The sequence below is a fragment of the Ictidomys tridecemlineatus genome, unplaced genomic scaffold, assembly GCF_052094955.1.
Source record: "Ictidomys tridecemlineatus isolate mIctTri1 unplaced genomic scaffold, mIctTri1.hap1 Scaffold_42, whole genome shotgun sequence".
NCBI classification, from domain to species: Eukaryota; Metazoa; Chordata; class Mammalia; order Rodentia; family Sciuridae; genus Ictidomys; species Ictidomys tridecemlineatus.
This window is the reverse complement of record NW_027522720.1, coordinates 574,794-591,107: the sequence shown is the minus strand read 5'-3', so window position 1 is coordinate 591,107 and position 16,314 is coordinate 574,794. Positions and strand designations below refer to the sequence as shown.

General features: G+C 33.9%; 1 long non-coding RNA gene across 1 annotated transcript; it reads left to right on the top strand.

The window, feature by feature from the left end:
• Positions 1 to 536: 536 nt before the first annotated feature.
• On the top strand, positions 537 to 11,388 carry LOC120891884 (uncharacterized). Its single transcript, XR_013433176.1, has 5 exons — positions 537 to 642; positions 4,102 to 4,220; positions 8,489 to 8,598; positions 10,745 to 10,791; positions 11,252 to 11,388. It is a non-coding gene; the product is annotated as an uncharacterized LOC120891884 (long non-coding RNA).
• The last annotated feature ends 4,926 nt before the right edge of the window (positions 11,389 to 16,314 follow it).

Here is a 16,314-nt window from a genome sequence, read left to right as displayed (position 1 = left end):
AGATTGGCCTCAAACTTGTGATCTTCTTGCTCAGCTTCCCAAATTGCTAGAATTAAAATTGTGTACCACCATGTGAGGCACAATCCTAGCCATTAAGATAATTGAGCCAAGTGTGTTGGCACTGTAATACCAGTGACTCAGGAGGCTGAGACAGGAGAATCACAAGTTCAAGGCTAGTCCCAGCATCTTAGTAAGATCCTGTCTCCAAATAAAAAATTTTTAAAGGGCTATGAATGTGACTCAATGGTTAAGTGCCCCTAGGTTCAAGCCCAGGTACAAAAAAAGTTTATGATTATAAAGTACTTTTAAAAGAATAGCCACTTCTTATATTGCTTTTTAAATCCATAGAATTGTAATAGATGAGAATCAATGTCATTTTAGATTCATAATATAATATAATATAATATAATATAATATAAATGTAAGTTAGTAAAACTTATCATGAATTGATTTTATTTTGAGGTTAAAAAGAGTAAAGGAGCATGATTATTTGTGTTTTAAACCAGAAAATCTGAGTTAACAGATTCTGCTTCTGTGCTGGATAATTTCAAATTCCTTTAAAATGCAGGTGCTAAATTCAGTGATGAAGATGAAGATGATGATATTGAGGGAAGAGAGAAAAGTGTCATTGATACTTCAACAGTGAGTTAAATAACTCAGATAATATATATTTTAAGAACTATGTTTACTTTAAAAATAATTCATGTGGGGTTAGGGATATAGCTCAGTTGGTAGAGTGCTTGCCTAGCATGCAAAAATCCCTGGGTTCAATCCCCAGCACCATCACACACACACACACACACACACACACACACACACACAACACACACCAAAAATAATCATGCTCTTTAATATAAATCTTTTACGATTTTGTGTGAGAAATTGGAAAGAGCTTTGGTATAGATTTCAAATTCAAGAATGCTTTTAATATTATAGCCATAAAGATCCTCACTTGAATTTTTTAACTTATTGAATATGATAACATTTTATGAGCTGATGAATATAATGAAAATGATATGGGCTGAGATTGTGGCTCAGTGGTAGGGCACCTGCCTACCATGTGTGACGTCCTGGATTTATTCCTCAGCACCACATAAAAATAAATAAATAAAATAAAGATATTGTGTCCAACTACAACTAAAAAATAAAATATTTTAAAAAATGATAAACATGTTATAGCAGTCTAGTGTTACAATCTTATTACAATGTAATTGGCTGTTGTAAAACAATGTAACTGGCATATAATCCATTATGGTGCCTAACATCAGCTCTGATGCAGTTTTTGTCTCTCTTGTGAGTTTCTTTGGACGGTCAGGCCTACAGATTTCTAAAACTTTTTGATTACATTTCTTCAAATTGTTTAGGATCTTCTGTAATTTTTTCAGGTCTTTATTAGTTGATTGACCTTTTCCTAGCAATTTCCTGGAATTAAAGTTGTCTCTAAATTGCTATTTCTTACTTCTCTTTCCGTCTCCATGTTTTTCCCCCTCTCATTCCTCCTTTCTTCTCTCTTCACCTTTTCCTTCTATCCCCATTAATTTTTCCTCTACTTCCCCACCAGTTTTTTCACTTCTTTTTCTTTCTCCTCCTTTTCTTCCTCCTCCTTCATTTCTAAGAAGGAGATGAGGACATGCTTTACTTTGTTCAGAAAAATGTTTAAATTTTCTTTCACATTTATTTTAAATAAGAATGGGAAAGTAAAGAAATAGGAAGCAGACTAAGTGTTAAAATGCTTTAGTTTACGTCCCAGGTCTGCCACTTAATTATGCTTTTTAATGTTTCAGGCTTAGTTTTTACAGTTTATAAAAATGAAGACTATAATGAATATCCTGAAGATTTTATGAGGAACAAAGGAGACACTATATATAAATGATAGCTTCAACTATAAAGTGTAACTTTTTTTATGCCCTCTGCTTCCTGAGCTCCATGAGGTGCTCTCAGATGGATTACTGCCAGATTATTGTTTCCCTGGGCCACTATACAGGAGTGCTCTACTGATATAGTCCTGCCATGGAAATTATTAGAACTTTGAATAGTCACTCAAACATTTTCTTATCCGAATGAATAGTAATAACTTGTGTCTTAATTTACTGTAGTAAAAAAGCCTAAGCTTCTGTGACATTTTTTTTCTATCCTGATCATCTGAAAGTTATGTAACTTCTTATGATTCCTATGAGATAATTACATTGAAATATTGGTTTCCTAAAAAAATACCTTATTTATAGCTAAGTGGTAAATAACTATGATGCTGTTACTGATTATATCAACTTAAATATTTAAAATCTATAAACAAATTATTAAAACAGTTTGAATTCTCAGCCTAGAAAGTTTTAAAAAACAACCTGTTTAATTTCCTAATTCCTATACATTCGGGGGTTTTATGTGGTTTGTTTGTTTTGATACCAGGGATTGAACCAGAAATGTGTAACTACTGACTTTAACAGTTTTGGTAATTTTTACACTATATTACACTAAGTTTATATGACAAGCATTTTAAAAATCAAACTTTGTAACAGTGAATAAGCATGTTCTTAGAAAATATATGTAATATAGATGAAGAGAATGGCCAAAAATTATCCTATTAAAATGTTAATAGAATAAAATTATTTTTAAAATGTGTCATTTCTTTAATAAAAATAGTTCAGTAAATTCAACTATGGAAATACTTTAAATAGTTCAGCCAATTATTCCAGCATTGTTAAATAATCTTTATTTCTTCTGTTCAGTTTTTATATATACCAGATCAGTTAAGACAGATTGTTTTCATCTGTGAGGTCAGTTTTATTCCTTTGGTAGTGGCTTCCTAGAGTACTTTATAAGAAGGCTTTCTGAGGCTGTATCTCATCTCTGCTGTAAATTGCTGTGATTGATAAGTGATTCCACATATGAGAGTGCGAACAGGGCCATACAAGTCAGGTGTGTGTTTGCTAATTCTTTTTTTTTTTTTTTTTATTTATTTTTTTTTTATTGTTGGTCGTTCAAAACATTACACAGTTCTTAATACATCATCTTTCACAGTTTGATTCAAGTGGGTTATGAACTCCCAACTTTACCCCGTATACAGATTGCTGTTTCACATCAGTTACCCTTCCATTGATTGACATATTGCCTTTCTAGTGTCTGATGTATTCTGCTGTCTGTCCTATTCTCTACTATCCCCCCTCCCCTCCCCTCCCCTCCCCTCCCCTTTTCTCATCCCTGTTTAATGTAAATCTAATTCTTAAGGTCTATTTCTGGACTCACTAGGCTGTCCTATTGATCTGTCTACTGAAACTTTACAATTTTATACCACTCAAAAGATTCCAGGGGTGAAGTTTCATTAGATCATGCTATTTCTGTTTTGCAGGAAACAAGAAAGCTAAAGTCTGGAAAATTGAGATATTGTGATATTTTATGGAAAGAAGCTGCAGACCCATTATCCTAATTTCTTAGGACTCATGTTGGTTGATGTAATCAAAAAGGAGATAATTCATGAAGAGTATAGGCATGCTGGTCTCAGAAATCATGTCTGCATGCATTAGTCTCAAGTTTTAACCCTCTAACTGAATTTGTAATTCCATAGATACTTCTAAATATATAAAAGTGAAACCTAATCCTTGTCATATTTGCAGTTGAATCTTAGTTTTGTTTTGTTTTGTTGGTACTGAACCCAGGGGCACTTTATCACTGATCTAAATCCCCAGACCATACTATTTTTTTGTTTGTTTGTTTGTTTTGAGAAAGGGTCTTGCTAAGTTGCTGAGGCTGGCCTCAAACTTGTCATCCTCCTACCTCAGCCTTCCAACTATCTGCAATTTAAATGTGTTTCTAATATGCCAGTGACGTCAGTAGGTTTCTGTTTATTTAAAACAAGCCGTCATACCATTGAACAAAGTTTAAATTATTGGCTTAAGATATATGATGTATACCTTTAAAAATGATATCTGTGTTTTTCACTGGGTTAAGTAGTACAGTTTAATACACCAAAGACATACTTTCTGAAGAAAAAAAATGAATAACATTTCTTATTCAGTGACCAAAGGATATGGTCTCCTATATTTAAATTCAATATAAAAATTCATATATATTTCCATATTTTAATTTAGCATGTTTTTTCATTAGATTTTTAGAAAAAAAAGCATTGCCTGATAGCAGTGAAGACTGAGCTACAAAAGAAGCTCTGAAGCAGTTTGACTTCTTGGTTTCATCAGAGGAAGGAGACAGTGAATCTAGAAGTGCAGGTGATGGAACAGACTGGGATAAGGGGAAGCATACTGCCTCCAACCAGAGATTTAAATAAATAAAAGAAATCAATACTTTATCATGAGGGCCACATCTTGGAGAGCTATGATGTTGAAATGTTGAACATCCAGTGAGATTTTTAACTACTGTTGCCATTTATTCAGGGAGTGTGTGTTTAAAGAAAGTTGTATAATGAGTTCCCTCATTTTTTTTTCTTTTAGAATAAGCAATACTCTATGAAAATAATTTGAACTCAAATGTAGAATATTTATTTTCTGCCTAGACAGTAGAAACTACAAATCTGCATTTTGTGGAAACTTAATATAAAACTTTTAACTAGAGGATTTTGAAGATCTCATTTCTAGTATCTTTTGTGCAACAAAGAAGTAGAATGTAGAAAATTGTAGTCTTTAATTCTAAGTCAGGTTTTGACAGTGTGTACAGGAATTGTGTTTTTCCCCCTCAAATTACTCTAAATGAATTTAATAAACCTCTTAACAAGAGTTAAAACAAATATTTGGAGGAAACTTCTTTAGCATAGGTCATTCTGGTAGTATGGAAGTAAATTTTTATTATCAATAAGGTAGGATATGATTAAATCTTCAAAAATGATTAATTCCTTAGGTTTGAATATATCAATGTAAGAAAGAAAAAGAGGGAAGGTCTAATATTTGAACAAGTGTTTCTTTATTGAGGGAATATAAGGTTGCCTATTATTTTAATATTTAAGTTTACCTTTATAAAAGCTTCTTTACTCAGTTTTCTTAAAAGTCAAACCAATGGTTTCTTATTTGAAATATATTTTTTCCCTTTAAGTTAAAAGTTTGTACCTAAAAATAAAAGTAATTAAATTGTTTTGAGGGATTATATGTTTTTAGATGGATATACACCACATTATGAACTTTTCATTTTAATTCCATTCAAACAGCTACTTTAAATACTGATTTCAATTTACCTTCAAGAACTAGAATATACATCTTGATACTGGAACACAGATATTACATATGTTCAAATGTTGTTTAGTATTTTTGCTTAAAATGAAAATTTTTGTTACATTTTTAGTTATAAACATTAAAACTATTAGTATAAACCCAAATTTTTAATACATTGCTATAAACCCAAATTTTTAATACATTGCTTTTCTAAAGGAAACATAAAAATGTTCTAAAGCCAAAATGGAAAAAAATATTTTTCCTTTTTAAACTTGTGTTAAAAATTTTGTTTGGAATTTTCCTTCTTTACATTTGTGTCATCTTTATATAGGAACTGATAAGAAGATTTTTCCATTTCCCAATGGAAAAGTAGATTGAACAAGTTGGGTATGTTCAGGGAAACAAAAAATATTTTTGAAACCTATTTTTCCATCTGAAACACTGCAATGAAAATTCGTTGGAATCTCAAAGAAAAGAATGTTTTTTTTTTCTCTGTAAATTGCTAATAATCCCAATAGGGCAAGATCTGGAAGAGTTAGATATTATTTGAGTGTTTTTCTTCAGCATTCATGGTAGCCTTTAACTCTCCTTACTTCTCAGAAACCTTTATAATGTTAGAGGTGTTTGCTGAATTTTTAAGTGATTTTTCCTATTGAGGAATTAAACAAGTTACTATTATTTTACTTTGATTGGAATTTTCAGTGAGCAAATGAAAGCTATCAGTTCACTGGAGGTTTCTTTTATAGTAGTTTGGCCCTGTGCATTTTAAGAATTTTTTGATTTAGCCATATTCAGTGGTTCTGCATGCCTGTAATCCCAGCAACTCAGGAGGCTGAGGCAGGAGGATCAGAAGTTCAATACCAGCCTCAATAATTTATTGAGGCCCTTAGCAACTTAGCAAGACTTTGTCTCCAAATAAAAAATAAAAAGGGCTGGGGATGTGGCTCAGTGATAAAGCACTGCTGGGTTCAATCCCCAGTAAATACCCCCCAACACACACACACACTAAAAAAGAATTTTATAATTTAATTCAAAGTATTGAACTTTGAACAAACTAACAGAACTGTACTGTAAATCTTGTCTAGTTGAGTGGACATTTAAACCATTTTAAGTGCTCACGTCATCCTCTCTTCTACTCCACCCCCTTAAAAAGAGTTGTACTTAGGGTAAGAATCTGATTAGTTTCTGGCAAGTAAATAGATAAATTATACTAACATCCTCTATGATCTTCTAGTGCTGTTGTAATGAGTCTGTGAAGGTTATGATAGTGCTAAATTTTTGCTTTAATAGACTAAGGACCTTCCAGAATTCAAAACCCATACAGTTAAATTTATTATTACGGCCAGATTAGAGAAAATAAAAATTTTAATTGTTAGGTTTTCTTGAAAAATAAAGTTTATTCCTTCTGCTTTTAGATTATAGTTACGTATTTAGAAACGTTGATGTAAAATTGTTTTTAATAGTGTTATATTCAAAGGTCCCCCCCAAAAAAAAAAAACAGTTTTCTGAACTAGATTGAAAGTTAAGTTGTTTAAAATAGATTTTTATTTATTCTAGTTCATTTCAAATAATTTCAGAATTCATTCAGCAAATATTGAACAAGTGTTGTCTATGTACCAGGTTTTCTAGAAGATTCTTAACCCCCATGGTGCTCACAGCTTAGTAAAAGGATCTAGGCAGTAAGCAATAAACATAATAAATGATATTGAATGTCAGAGGGTGATAAATGCTATGGAAAATAGAAAAAGTAGTACAATGTCAGGGATAAAGGAAGAATTGGGATTGGATGGGGTGGTAAGAGCAACTTACAGTTTAAAATAGGGTAGCTATGGCAAGCCTTTTGAACAAGAGACTTAAATTTGTGATGAGGGATTTGGCCGTGTGGCATCTGAGGAAGAAGAAAGTGAGAGTAAGTGCCATAAGATAGCAACATACCTGTCATGCTTAAGGAATTCAAGGGAGCCAGAGTGTCTGAAGCACAGGGATTGTAGTAATAAATGACCATTTATATAGGATTATGTCAAATGCTGCTATGGGAAGGATATGAGTAGAAGGGTGACATAATCTGACTTTTAAAGCTTTATTATGCTTCTGATAGACTAACCAGAGAACTGTTGATAATTGTCTTATGTGGTGAAGGGTAATAATTTTTGCAGTAATTCTAGCAAGAAATCAGCATGGCCAGAGAAGTTGTAGATGTGTTGAGAAATCAGATTCTGATTATGATTTCAATGTAGAGAAAGTGAAATATTTGATGTGAAGAGGGAGGAAAGGGTTTTGATCTGAACAAATACAAGTATAAAATTGCTATCAGATGAAATTGAGAGCCTGTGGATAGAACAGATTGGTTGAGTGGAGGAGATTGGGAATTTGGTTTTGCCCATTTAGTTTGAGATGTCTATTTGATTTCCCAGTGGACAAGTAGAGTGAACAGTTGGTTATATGTGTTATGGATTCAAATTAGAGTTCTATGCTAACACTTCCAATAGTATTTTATAGCACACAAATTGCTTTATATGGTAAGTATAAGTATATAACATATTTACTCTTTTTTTTTGGTACCAGAGATTGAACACAGGGGCACTTGACCACCGAGCCACATCCCCAACCATATTTTGTATTTTATTTAGAAACAAGGTCTCACTGGGTTGCTAAGTGCCTCGCTTTTGCTAAGGCTGGCTTTTAAATTGCAATCCTCCTGCCTCAGCCTTCTCAGCTGCTAGGGTTACAGGCGTGCACCACCATGACCAGCAACATATTTACTCTTTAAATAGTCTTCTCCTGAAATATTGATTAATTTCTTTATTTACCAGAAGTTCTGAGTTTCCTCTTTTGGGAACTTATAAATAATCATGTCATTTAAATTATTTTGCATTTTGAACGAAGGCTACTTAATAAGTTTTATAAAAATCTACTTATAAGGCCAATAAAATAAAAATCATCATTTGTTGATGAACACATGCCAAAAGTATAAAACTATTAAAGGGAAAAGATCATTGGATACTATTTTGTACAATCTCAGTAATTGTCTCTCATCATATAAGTCAATATTAAGTGTTTTTTTCCAGTCATTCCTAATGGCATTTACAAAATGAAATGAAAAATGAGAGGTTCTTGATGTCTTTTTCAAGGGAAGTCTGTTAATTAGAAAATCAATTTGATTGTTATTTTTTAGCTACTGTATTTCTTGCAACTTAAATATCTGATGAATAAATAATGACTTTATTTTAGCTAGTGATGCTATGAAGAAAATTGTTGTGTCTTTCAGACATATTGACTTACAGTGTTCAATATTTTATTGAAAAAGGCTGTTTCATTTGTTTTACTCTGTTCAGAAAAGGAGGACCAATGTCTCATGCCCAAAGCCTGGAATGTCGACCAGGGAGTAATTACCAAACTCAAGGAACGATACAAAAAGGAGAGAAAGGGGAAAAGGGGGGTGAAAGTAAGTGGAAAACATTGTATTTATAAATAATAAATCTTTTCTCTTTTACATCTCCCAAGTTTTTTTTCCTCCAATGTTTTCCTAAAACTACTTACTCTTTTTCTTTTTTGCTCCTAACTACTTTCCTTTTCACCTGCTCTCAGGGGTTGAAATTAAATTGTTAGCTATTTGATTATGAACTTAAAATCATGATCATAGAATCACAGTATATCCCAATAACAAATTTAGAGCATCATGAGAGTGTTGGACTATGTATTCAAACATGATGATAAATTGATTTTTAAAAGTATGAATGCTTAGCCAGGTGTGGTGGCGCACGCCTGTAATCCCAGCAGCTCGGGATAGCTGAAGCAGGAGAATTGTGGGTTCAAAGCCAGCTTCAGCAAAAGCGAGGCACTAAGCAAAGCAACTCAGTGAGACTCTGTCTCTGAATGGAATCCAAAATAGGGCTGGGGATGTGGTCCAGTGGCCAAGTGCTCCTGTGTTCAATCCCCAGTACCAGAAAAAAAAAGTATGTATGCTTCATTGTAATGATATTTATTTCCAGTGGCAATTTATAAATCTCATCTAGTATACCTCACTGGCAAACCACTGTAATTACTGCTTTAAAAAGTATTTGTTTTCTAATTTAAAAGTTTTGGCCAATTTAATTTATAGCAATATTACTAATTGCCTTTTTTTTTCAATAAATTCTGTGCCACATCAAAAACAAGCCAAAATGAAATCTTTAGCCCTGTAAATCATATAACTTTCTATGCAAATGAAAAGTTAGAAATAGAGCTAGTTAAGTATGAAAATGGAAATTCCCTAAAAACAATCTGAATTATCTTTTTAGGAGGGCAAGACTAAAAACTTCCTTGTGCTTCTACCCTCATTGACAATATGATCATGGATCTCTCTTCTGTCGGAATGGGAATTTCATCCTTTGAGATATGAAAGTAGTGTAAATAGAGGTTGAAATCTAAACTTAGTGAGTAATATATTTTTATAAATTGCAAAGGACTAGAGGGATGTCCTCCCCCACTTTTTACTGATGTTAAAGCTTATCAAAGATCAGTCATCCCTATTAAGATATCCTTTTACAACCTAGTAGTTACTTAAAAACATTTAAGTTTTTATTTTAAAGGATCTTTGAATTTACCATTGTTCAGCTTAATTTTAAAAAAGGTTCATGTCCACTATTGATATTAGCATAGTCTCAACAATTTTATGAGAGATGATATAATTTAATACTATGTAACATAGATAAAATCAGAATGATATTAATATAAAACATAAGAACATTCTGTGCCCTTTATTCAAATATACTGATAAAAAATTAACAAACATAATGAGACATAATTTTACATTCCTTTTTGTAGCCATGTCCAAACCAGACAAACTGAAATTTTGAGGAAAATGTCTATACTGTATATTGATATATTTCCTTAGGTTTTTATACTATAAAAATGAGTATCCATAAAGATCTTCAGATTGGAAAGGTAGCCAGAATTTAAATACAATTCATCTATTCTTACATTGATTATTTAGTTCTTTTTACAATATCAAGGTGTCACTATAGTCAGAATTGAGCACGTGAAATATAAAAGTGCATCATTTGACTGGAACAGTATTCCTACTAACAGAAGCAATTGGATTTCTTCATTTTGGGATAATGATCCATATTCAGGAATATAGCATTTTTTTTTGGTATAATGAAAGAAAATGACTCTGGGGAGAAATTTTAATGTCTCTCATTGGCAGTTTCCGTTTTTCATTTTTAGTTCATGTTGTCTTGATAAAATAGCAATGTGGTAACAAGCTTAAGATTTATGATTAGAAAAAGAATTGAAGTAAAACTTTGAATTGGTATATGTAACACTAATTTAGAAACTACTATAAATATTTTTAATTAAAACAGTACCCACTGGAAAAATCTGAGTCCTTTTAATTAGTCTAGTGGAAATATTTCCAGTCAAATTGTGTACTTCAGACCTACTATCTTGAAATATATTTCTAGGTATTAGTTAAAATTTCTTAGAAATAGTTGTATTCTATGCTGGTATAGGGGAAAACCATAACAGACTATGGGTAAGATTTTCCCATTCTTAATTAAACTTATAGCAGGAAAAACTACTGAAGATCTGTTTCATTCTCTATCCTACAGAAAACAGTCAAAACAGGGATGTGAGAGAAGGAAGAATCAAAGCTCAGGTAAGTAATCTGCAGGGAATGAGACTTCACCTTGGGTGTCATAGCTTCAGGATGGAAGGCAGTGAATGCACCTTAATTTATACACATGGGTTTTATTGTTGAATTGGGTACATAGTAGGCTCACAGTCTTTGAAATCTGTCTTCATTTAGAGCACTGTTCAATGGTTCAAGTATGGACTAATGTGAGTTTTAATATCAACGTAGGACATAAGTATTCTTTTTTATGGAAATAATATTTGTTAGCTTAATTTATAAAATATATGTAAAATATAATTGTTTTTCAAGACAAACTTTTAGAATAAAATGAAAACTTTGAAAATAATTGTTTCTTATTCATCTATGAAGATTTTTCTAAAGGTTAATGCTGGCAGATGTGAAATAAGTTTTGTGGTACCATTTTGATGGCAGTTCGATAATTCTGTTCCCTCTTTTTTGTGTCCCTACCCTTTTCTTTGGCTAGGGCCCAATAGGTCAAAACTACAAGATATGCCTGCTAATTTGAGAGATGTTGATGAACTCCTTCATTGCAGCCATCTGTGGGTTCACCTTCCAGACCTAGCAGCTCCAGGCTTCCTGAGCACAAAATTAATAGGGCAGATGAAGGCAAGTACTTGAGACACTCTGGAGCAAAGAAAGCACTTGGACATATATCTCTAAATTTATCATTATAAAAGATTGTCCTTACTTGGAACTTTACTTTTTGATCTATATAATGTTCACCAAATACAAGCTTTCTTATATTCAAGGGATATTGATTTCAACTTCTATCTTTGGAGTTTAGGAAAGAGCGCATAATTTAAAAACCACTCTAAATTCTGGTTTATTATATCCTCCAGATTCACAGACATGTACAAAAGGCCCTTTATAAGCCATTCCAACACTGAGAAAATCGAGGCAAAAAATAGGTAAGGAATATTTACTTTGAGACTCATAAATCTTTTATTAGAGTATAATGATAAACAACAACAAAAAAACCAAAAAGTCACCTGAAAGCCTTGTCACATTTTCTCTTTTCATATTTCTCTTTTCATGTTTCCTTGTTCTTTTTCAGCCCTGGTTCACATTTTATATAGTTATTATATAGAATAATTCTAGTTTTTTAAATACTTAACATAAAAATACAAATAATTTCAAACTATAATACTCTATATCATATTTTAGATGAGATGAAGCCATTCCTTTTGAATATTTAGATTGTTTTCATTTTTTTACAGTATAATCCTGGGGTATATAAATATAGTTTATAGTTCTTTGAGGTCTGGGGACATAGCTGAGTGGTAAAGCACTTGCCAGTCATGTACAAGGCCCTGGGTTTAATTTCCAGCACACACACACACAGACACACACACACACACACAAAAGAGATGTGTGTTCAATTGCTTATGAATGATGCTTCTTGGCCTCCCATCCACTTTCAGAAGAAGCTTCTGTAGCCTTTGTATACACTATGAGGTTTTACTTTTTATTTATAAATTTGACAGTATTGGAAATTGAACCTAGGGGTGCTTTACCATGAACTATGTGCCCTTTTTTATTTTAGATTTTTTTTTTTATTTTGAAACAAGTGTCTCACTAAGTTACTTATGGCCTCCCTGAATTGCTGAAGCTGTCCTTGAACTTGTGATCTTCTTGCCTTAACTTCCTAACTCACTGGGATTACAGCATGCACCACTGCATCCAGCTTTAGTCCTGAGGCTAGTGTCATGTTTAAGAAGCATGTTAAATAATTATATAAAATCAATTAGAAATGTTTGTGGCCTATAGGGGCCACAAATTTCTTTTTAAAGTAATTAATTAATAGGGTCTGGGGTTGTAGTTCAGTGATAGTGCGCTTGCCTAGTATGTGTGAGGCACTGGGTTTGATTTTCAGCACTGCACATAAATAAATAATTTTTAAAAGGTCAATCCACTACTAATATATACACACACACACACACACACACACACACACACACACATATACATATTTAAAAAGAGAAAGAATTGTGGCCTGTAGTCCTTTAAGTTCTGAGGCCATAGAGAATAATCAAATAACAGTTATGCCATATTGCTGTGTTTTCAGTCCAAGTACATCCTCCTGCTCCGCCGCCTCCTCCTCCTCGAAGCCGGGCTGGAGCCTGGCGAGAGCTAGGCGGTCGCCCGCCCCTGCGCGCCGCACCCGCAGCCAGCGGTCCTCGCCGCCCACATCGGCCCCAGGACACGCCTCCCCTCACGGGGCAAGGCCCCCGCCCCTCCTGCGGGCCGCGTCGACCCACTAGCGTTGGCGCCAGCGGCCTAGGTGGCTTCCCCTCCTCCTCCTCCCAGGAGGGAGGGGGGAAAAAAGAAAAAAAAAATGTTTCCTCCTGGCAGGCAGCACAGGTTCAACCCAAACTTCTGGCAGCGGCGGTGGCTGCACTAGGCTCCAGCTCTCCTTCTCCTCTTCCTAGGCGGCTGGCCAGCGGCGGCGGTGCAGCCTCCTGGCCGGTCCCTGCCTCCAGAGGCGCCTAGTGGGTGCGGTGGCGCTGCAGAAGTCCGCCTCCTTGGCTCTGAGCGCCGGGCTCGCTTCACTACTGCGCGGCTCTTCGGGGCGCTTGTTTAAGGCTGGAGCCTCCGCCCCTCAGGCTGCGCCCTCCCCCATACTACCTCATCCCCCAGTCCTCGCCCTCTCCCCCCCCCCCCTGCGCGCCGCTCATTGCTTGCCCCCCCCCCCTCCGCCTAGCCGGCCTCCTCCCTCTCCTCCTTCTCCCACCCCGCTAGCCAGGCCCTTCCTCCCTCGCAGGCCTCCTCCTCCTTTCCCCCCTTCTCCTCTTCCCCCCCGGAGTGTTGGGTTGATATTCTATTGTCTTCTCACAATTCTGTTTTCCTTTGTTCCTACTTCTCTCTTTTTACTTGCTAACAGCCAAACACTGTTGCTCTCTTTCCTCCTTTATTTCTTTTACTTCTGTTTTTTGGTCCTCCCCTTATAAACACATCTTATGTCTGCATTTGCTCTATTCACCTCTTGAATCTACAAACCCTTTCCTACCATCTCATCACTTCTTTCCTCTTAAAAACTCTATCTTTAAATGAACACTTATACACATTCATATATCTTTATTTTTTCTCACTTGTACCATTTTATTTGAAGACAGGTATTTTTCATGGATCAACATTTTGAGGACTAAGATGTTTGATTAGTATTTTTCAATTTTGGTCTTATAATCTTATTTCTTTTTTGTTTTCATTGCCTGAGACATTTAGGCATGTATTCTCTCACTTATCAGTTTTCCCTCAACTCTCTTTTCCTCTGCTAATAGCCATTCTCTATGTTCTCTTTTTCACTCTTCTTTTAAATATTTTACTTCTATTTTTTATTATCCTCTGTCATAGACTTCATATCCTATATCACTTCTGTTCTATCCCTGGTCACCACCTGAAATTGTAAACCCTTTTATAAACTTACTGTTTTTGCTGTGGGCAATAATTGATCATATTATTTCTGATTATTGTGACAATTGACATTGTAGATTTCATATTTGGTTTAATGCTATAAGTTGTTTGCATCAATGGTTTTTATTATCAGTCTTTCCTTAAACAGTGAGGTACTGGAAACTTTTAGGAACATAAATCCATAAGGCAGAAACTCTACTGCCTCAAAACCAACTGTAAGATGGGTAGACATACAAACATGCAAAAGCAAGGGAATGAATCACCTGAAACAAACCAAAATACATCAAAAGCAAAATCCATTGACATCTCAGCGGAAGAAATGCCAGAGAAGGAATTTAGAATGTTGATAGTAAAATTGATCTGCAAGGAAAAGGATGATGTAAAGGAGAAAATACAGGAAGAAAAAGATGACTTAAAAAAAGTAATAGAGATTCTGAAAAAAAAACAATGAAAAAACAAAACAAAACAATAACAACAAGCAGAAATCCTGAAAATGAAGGAAACAATAAACCAAATAAACCATTCATTGGAAAATATAACCAGAGGACTAGTCCACTTAGAAGAAAGAGTCTCAGGCAATGAAGACAAAATACATAATCTTGAAAATAAAGTTGACCACAGAAAAACTATGTTAAGAGACTATGAACAGAACTTCCAAGAAATATGGGATATCCTGAAAAGACCAAATTTAAGATTTATCAGGATAGACAAAGGCTCAGACAACCCAAAAGAATGCATAATCTTTTCAATGGAACAATATCTGAAATTTTCTGAAACCTTAGGAATGAAATAAAAAATCAAATACAGGAAGCATACAGGACCCCAACTATACAAAATTACAACAGACTCACACCAAGGTTTATTATTATAAATATGCCTAACATACAGAATAAGGATAGAATTATAAAGGCTGCTGGAGGAGGAAAAAAAAGACAAGTCACATGTAGAGGGAAACCAAGTCAGGTCTCAATTGATTTTTCAACCCAGACCCTCAAAGCTAGGAGGTCTTGGAATAATTTATACCAAGCTCTGAAAGAAAATTAATTCCAGTTAAGAATACCAGACCCTGAAAAATTAAGCTTCACATTTGATGATGAAATAAAAACCTTCCATGATAAATAAAAGTTAAAAGAATTCATAACTAAAAACTCTGCACTACAAAACATTCTCAACAAAATAGTTCATGAAGAATAAATTCAAAATAAAACTCAAAAGCAGCAAAGGGAGGAACTATGCAAGAAGAACAGTTAATGAAAAGAGCAACTAATTCAAATTAAAAACCAGAAATAATTCAAATTGACAGGGAATAAAAATAATATCTCAATAATAACATTGAATGTAAATGTCCTAAGCTCATCAATAAAAAGACATAGACTAGCACATTGGATTAAAAAACATGACCCAACAATATGTTGTCTCCAAGAGATTTTCCTTACAGGCAAAGACATCCACAGACTGAAGGTAAAAGTATGGGAAAAAACTTACCATTCATGTGGACCTCATAAACAAGCAGGGTTTCTATCCTTAGATCTGATAAAGTCCACTTCAAATCAAAATTAATCAGAAGGCAAAAAGAAGGCCATTTCATACTGCTTAAGGGAACTGTACATTAAGAAGACATAACAATTGTAAATATTTACACCACAAAATATGGAGTGTCTATATATCAAATAGACTACTCTTCACAATCTCAAGAATCAGATAATTTGCAATACAATAATATCAGGTGACTTCAACATGGCTCTCTCACCAATTGATAGATCTTCAAAGAAAAAATGATAAAAAAGGTATAGAACTAAAAATATAATTACTAATTTAGATTTAACAGACATATAAGAATATTTCATTTATCAATGACTTAATATACTTTCTTCTCAGCAGCACATGAATCCTTGTCTAAAACAGACCATATGTTAGACCAAAAAGCAACTCTAAGCAAATACAAAAAAATAGAGCTAATACCTTGCATTTTATCAGATCATAATAAAATAAATTTAGAAATCAATTATAAAATAAAAGAATAAGCTACTGTAACTCCTGAAAACTAACTGGTATACTATTGAATGACCAATGGATAGCTGAAGAAATCAGGGATGAACTAAAAAAATACTTAGA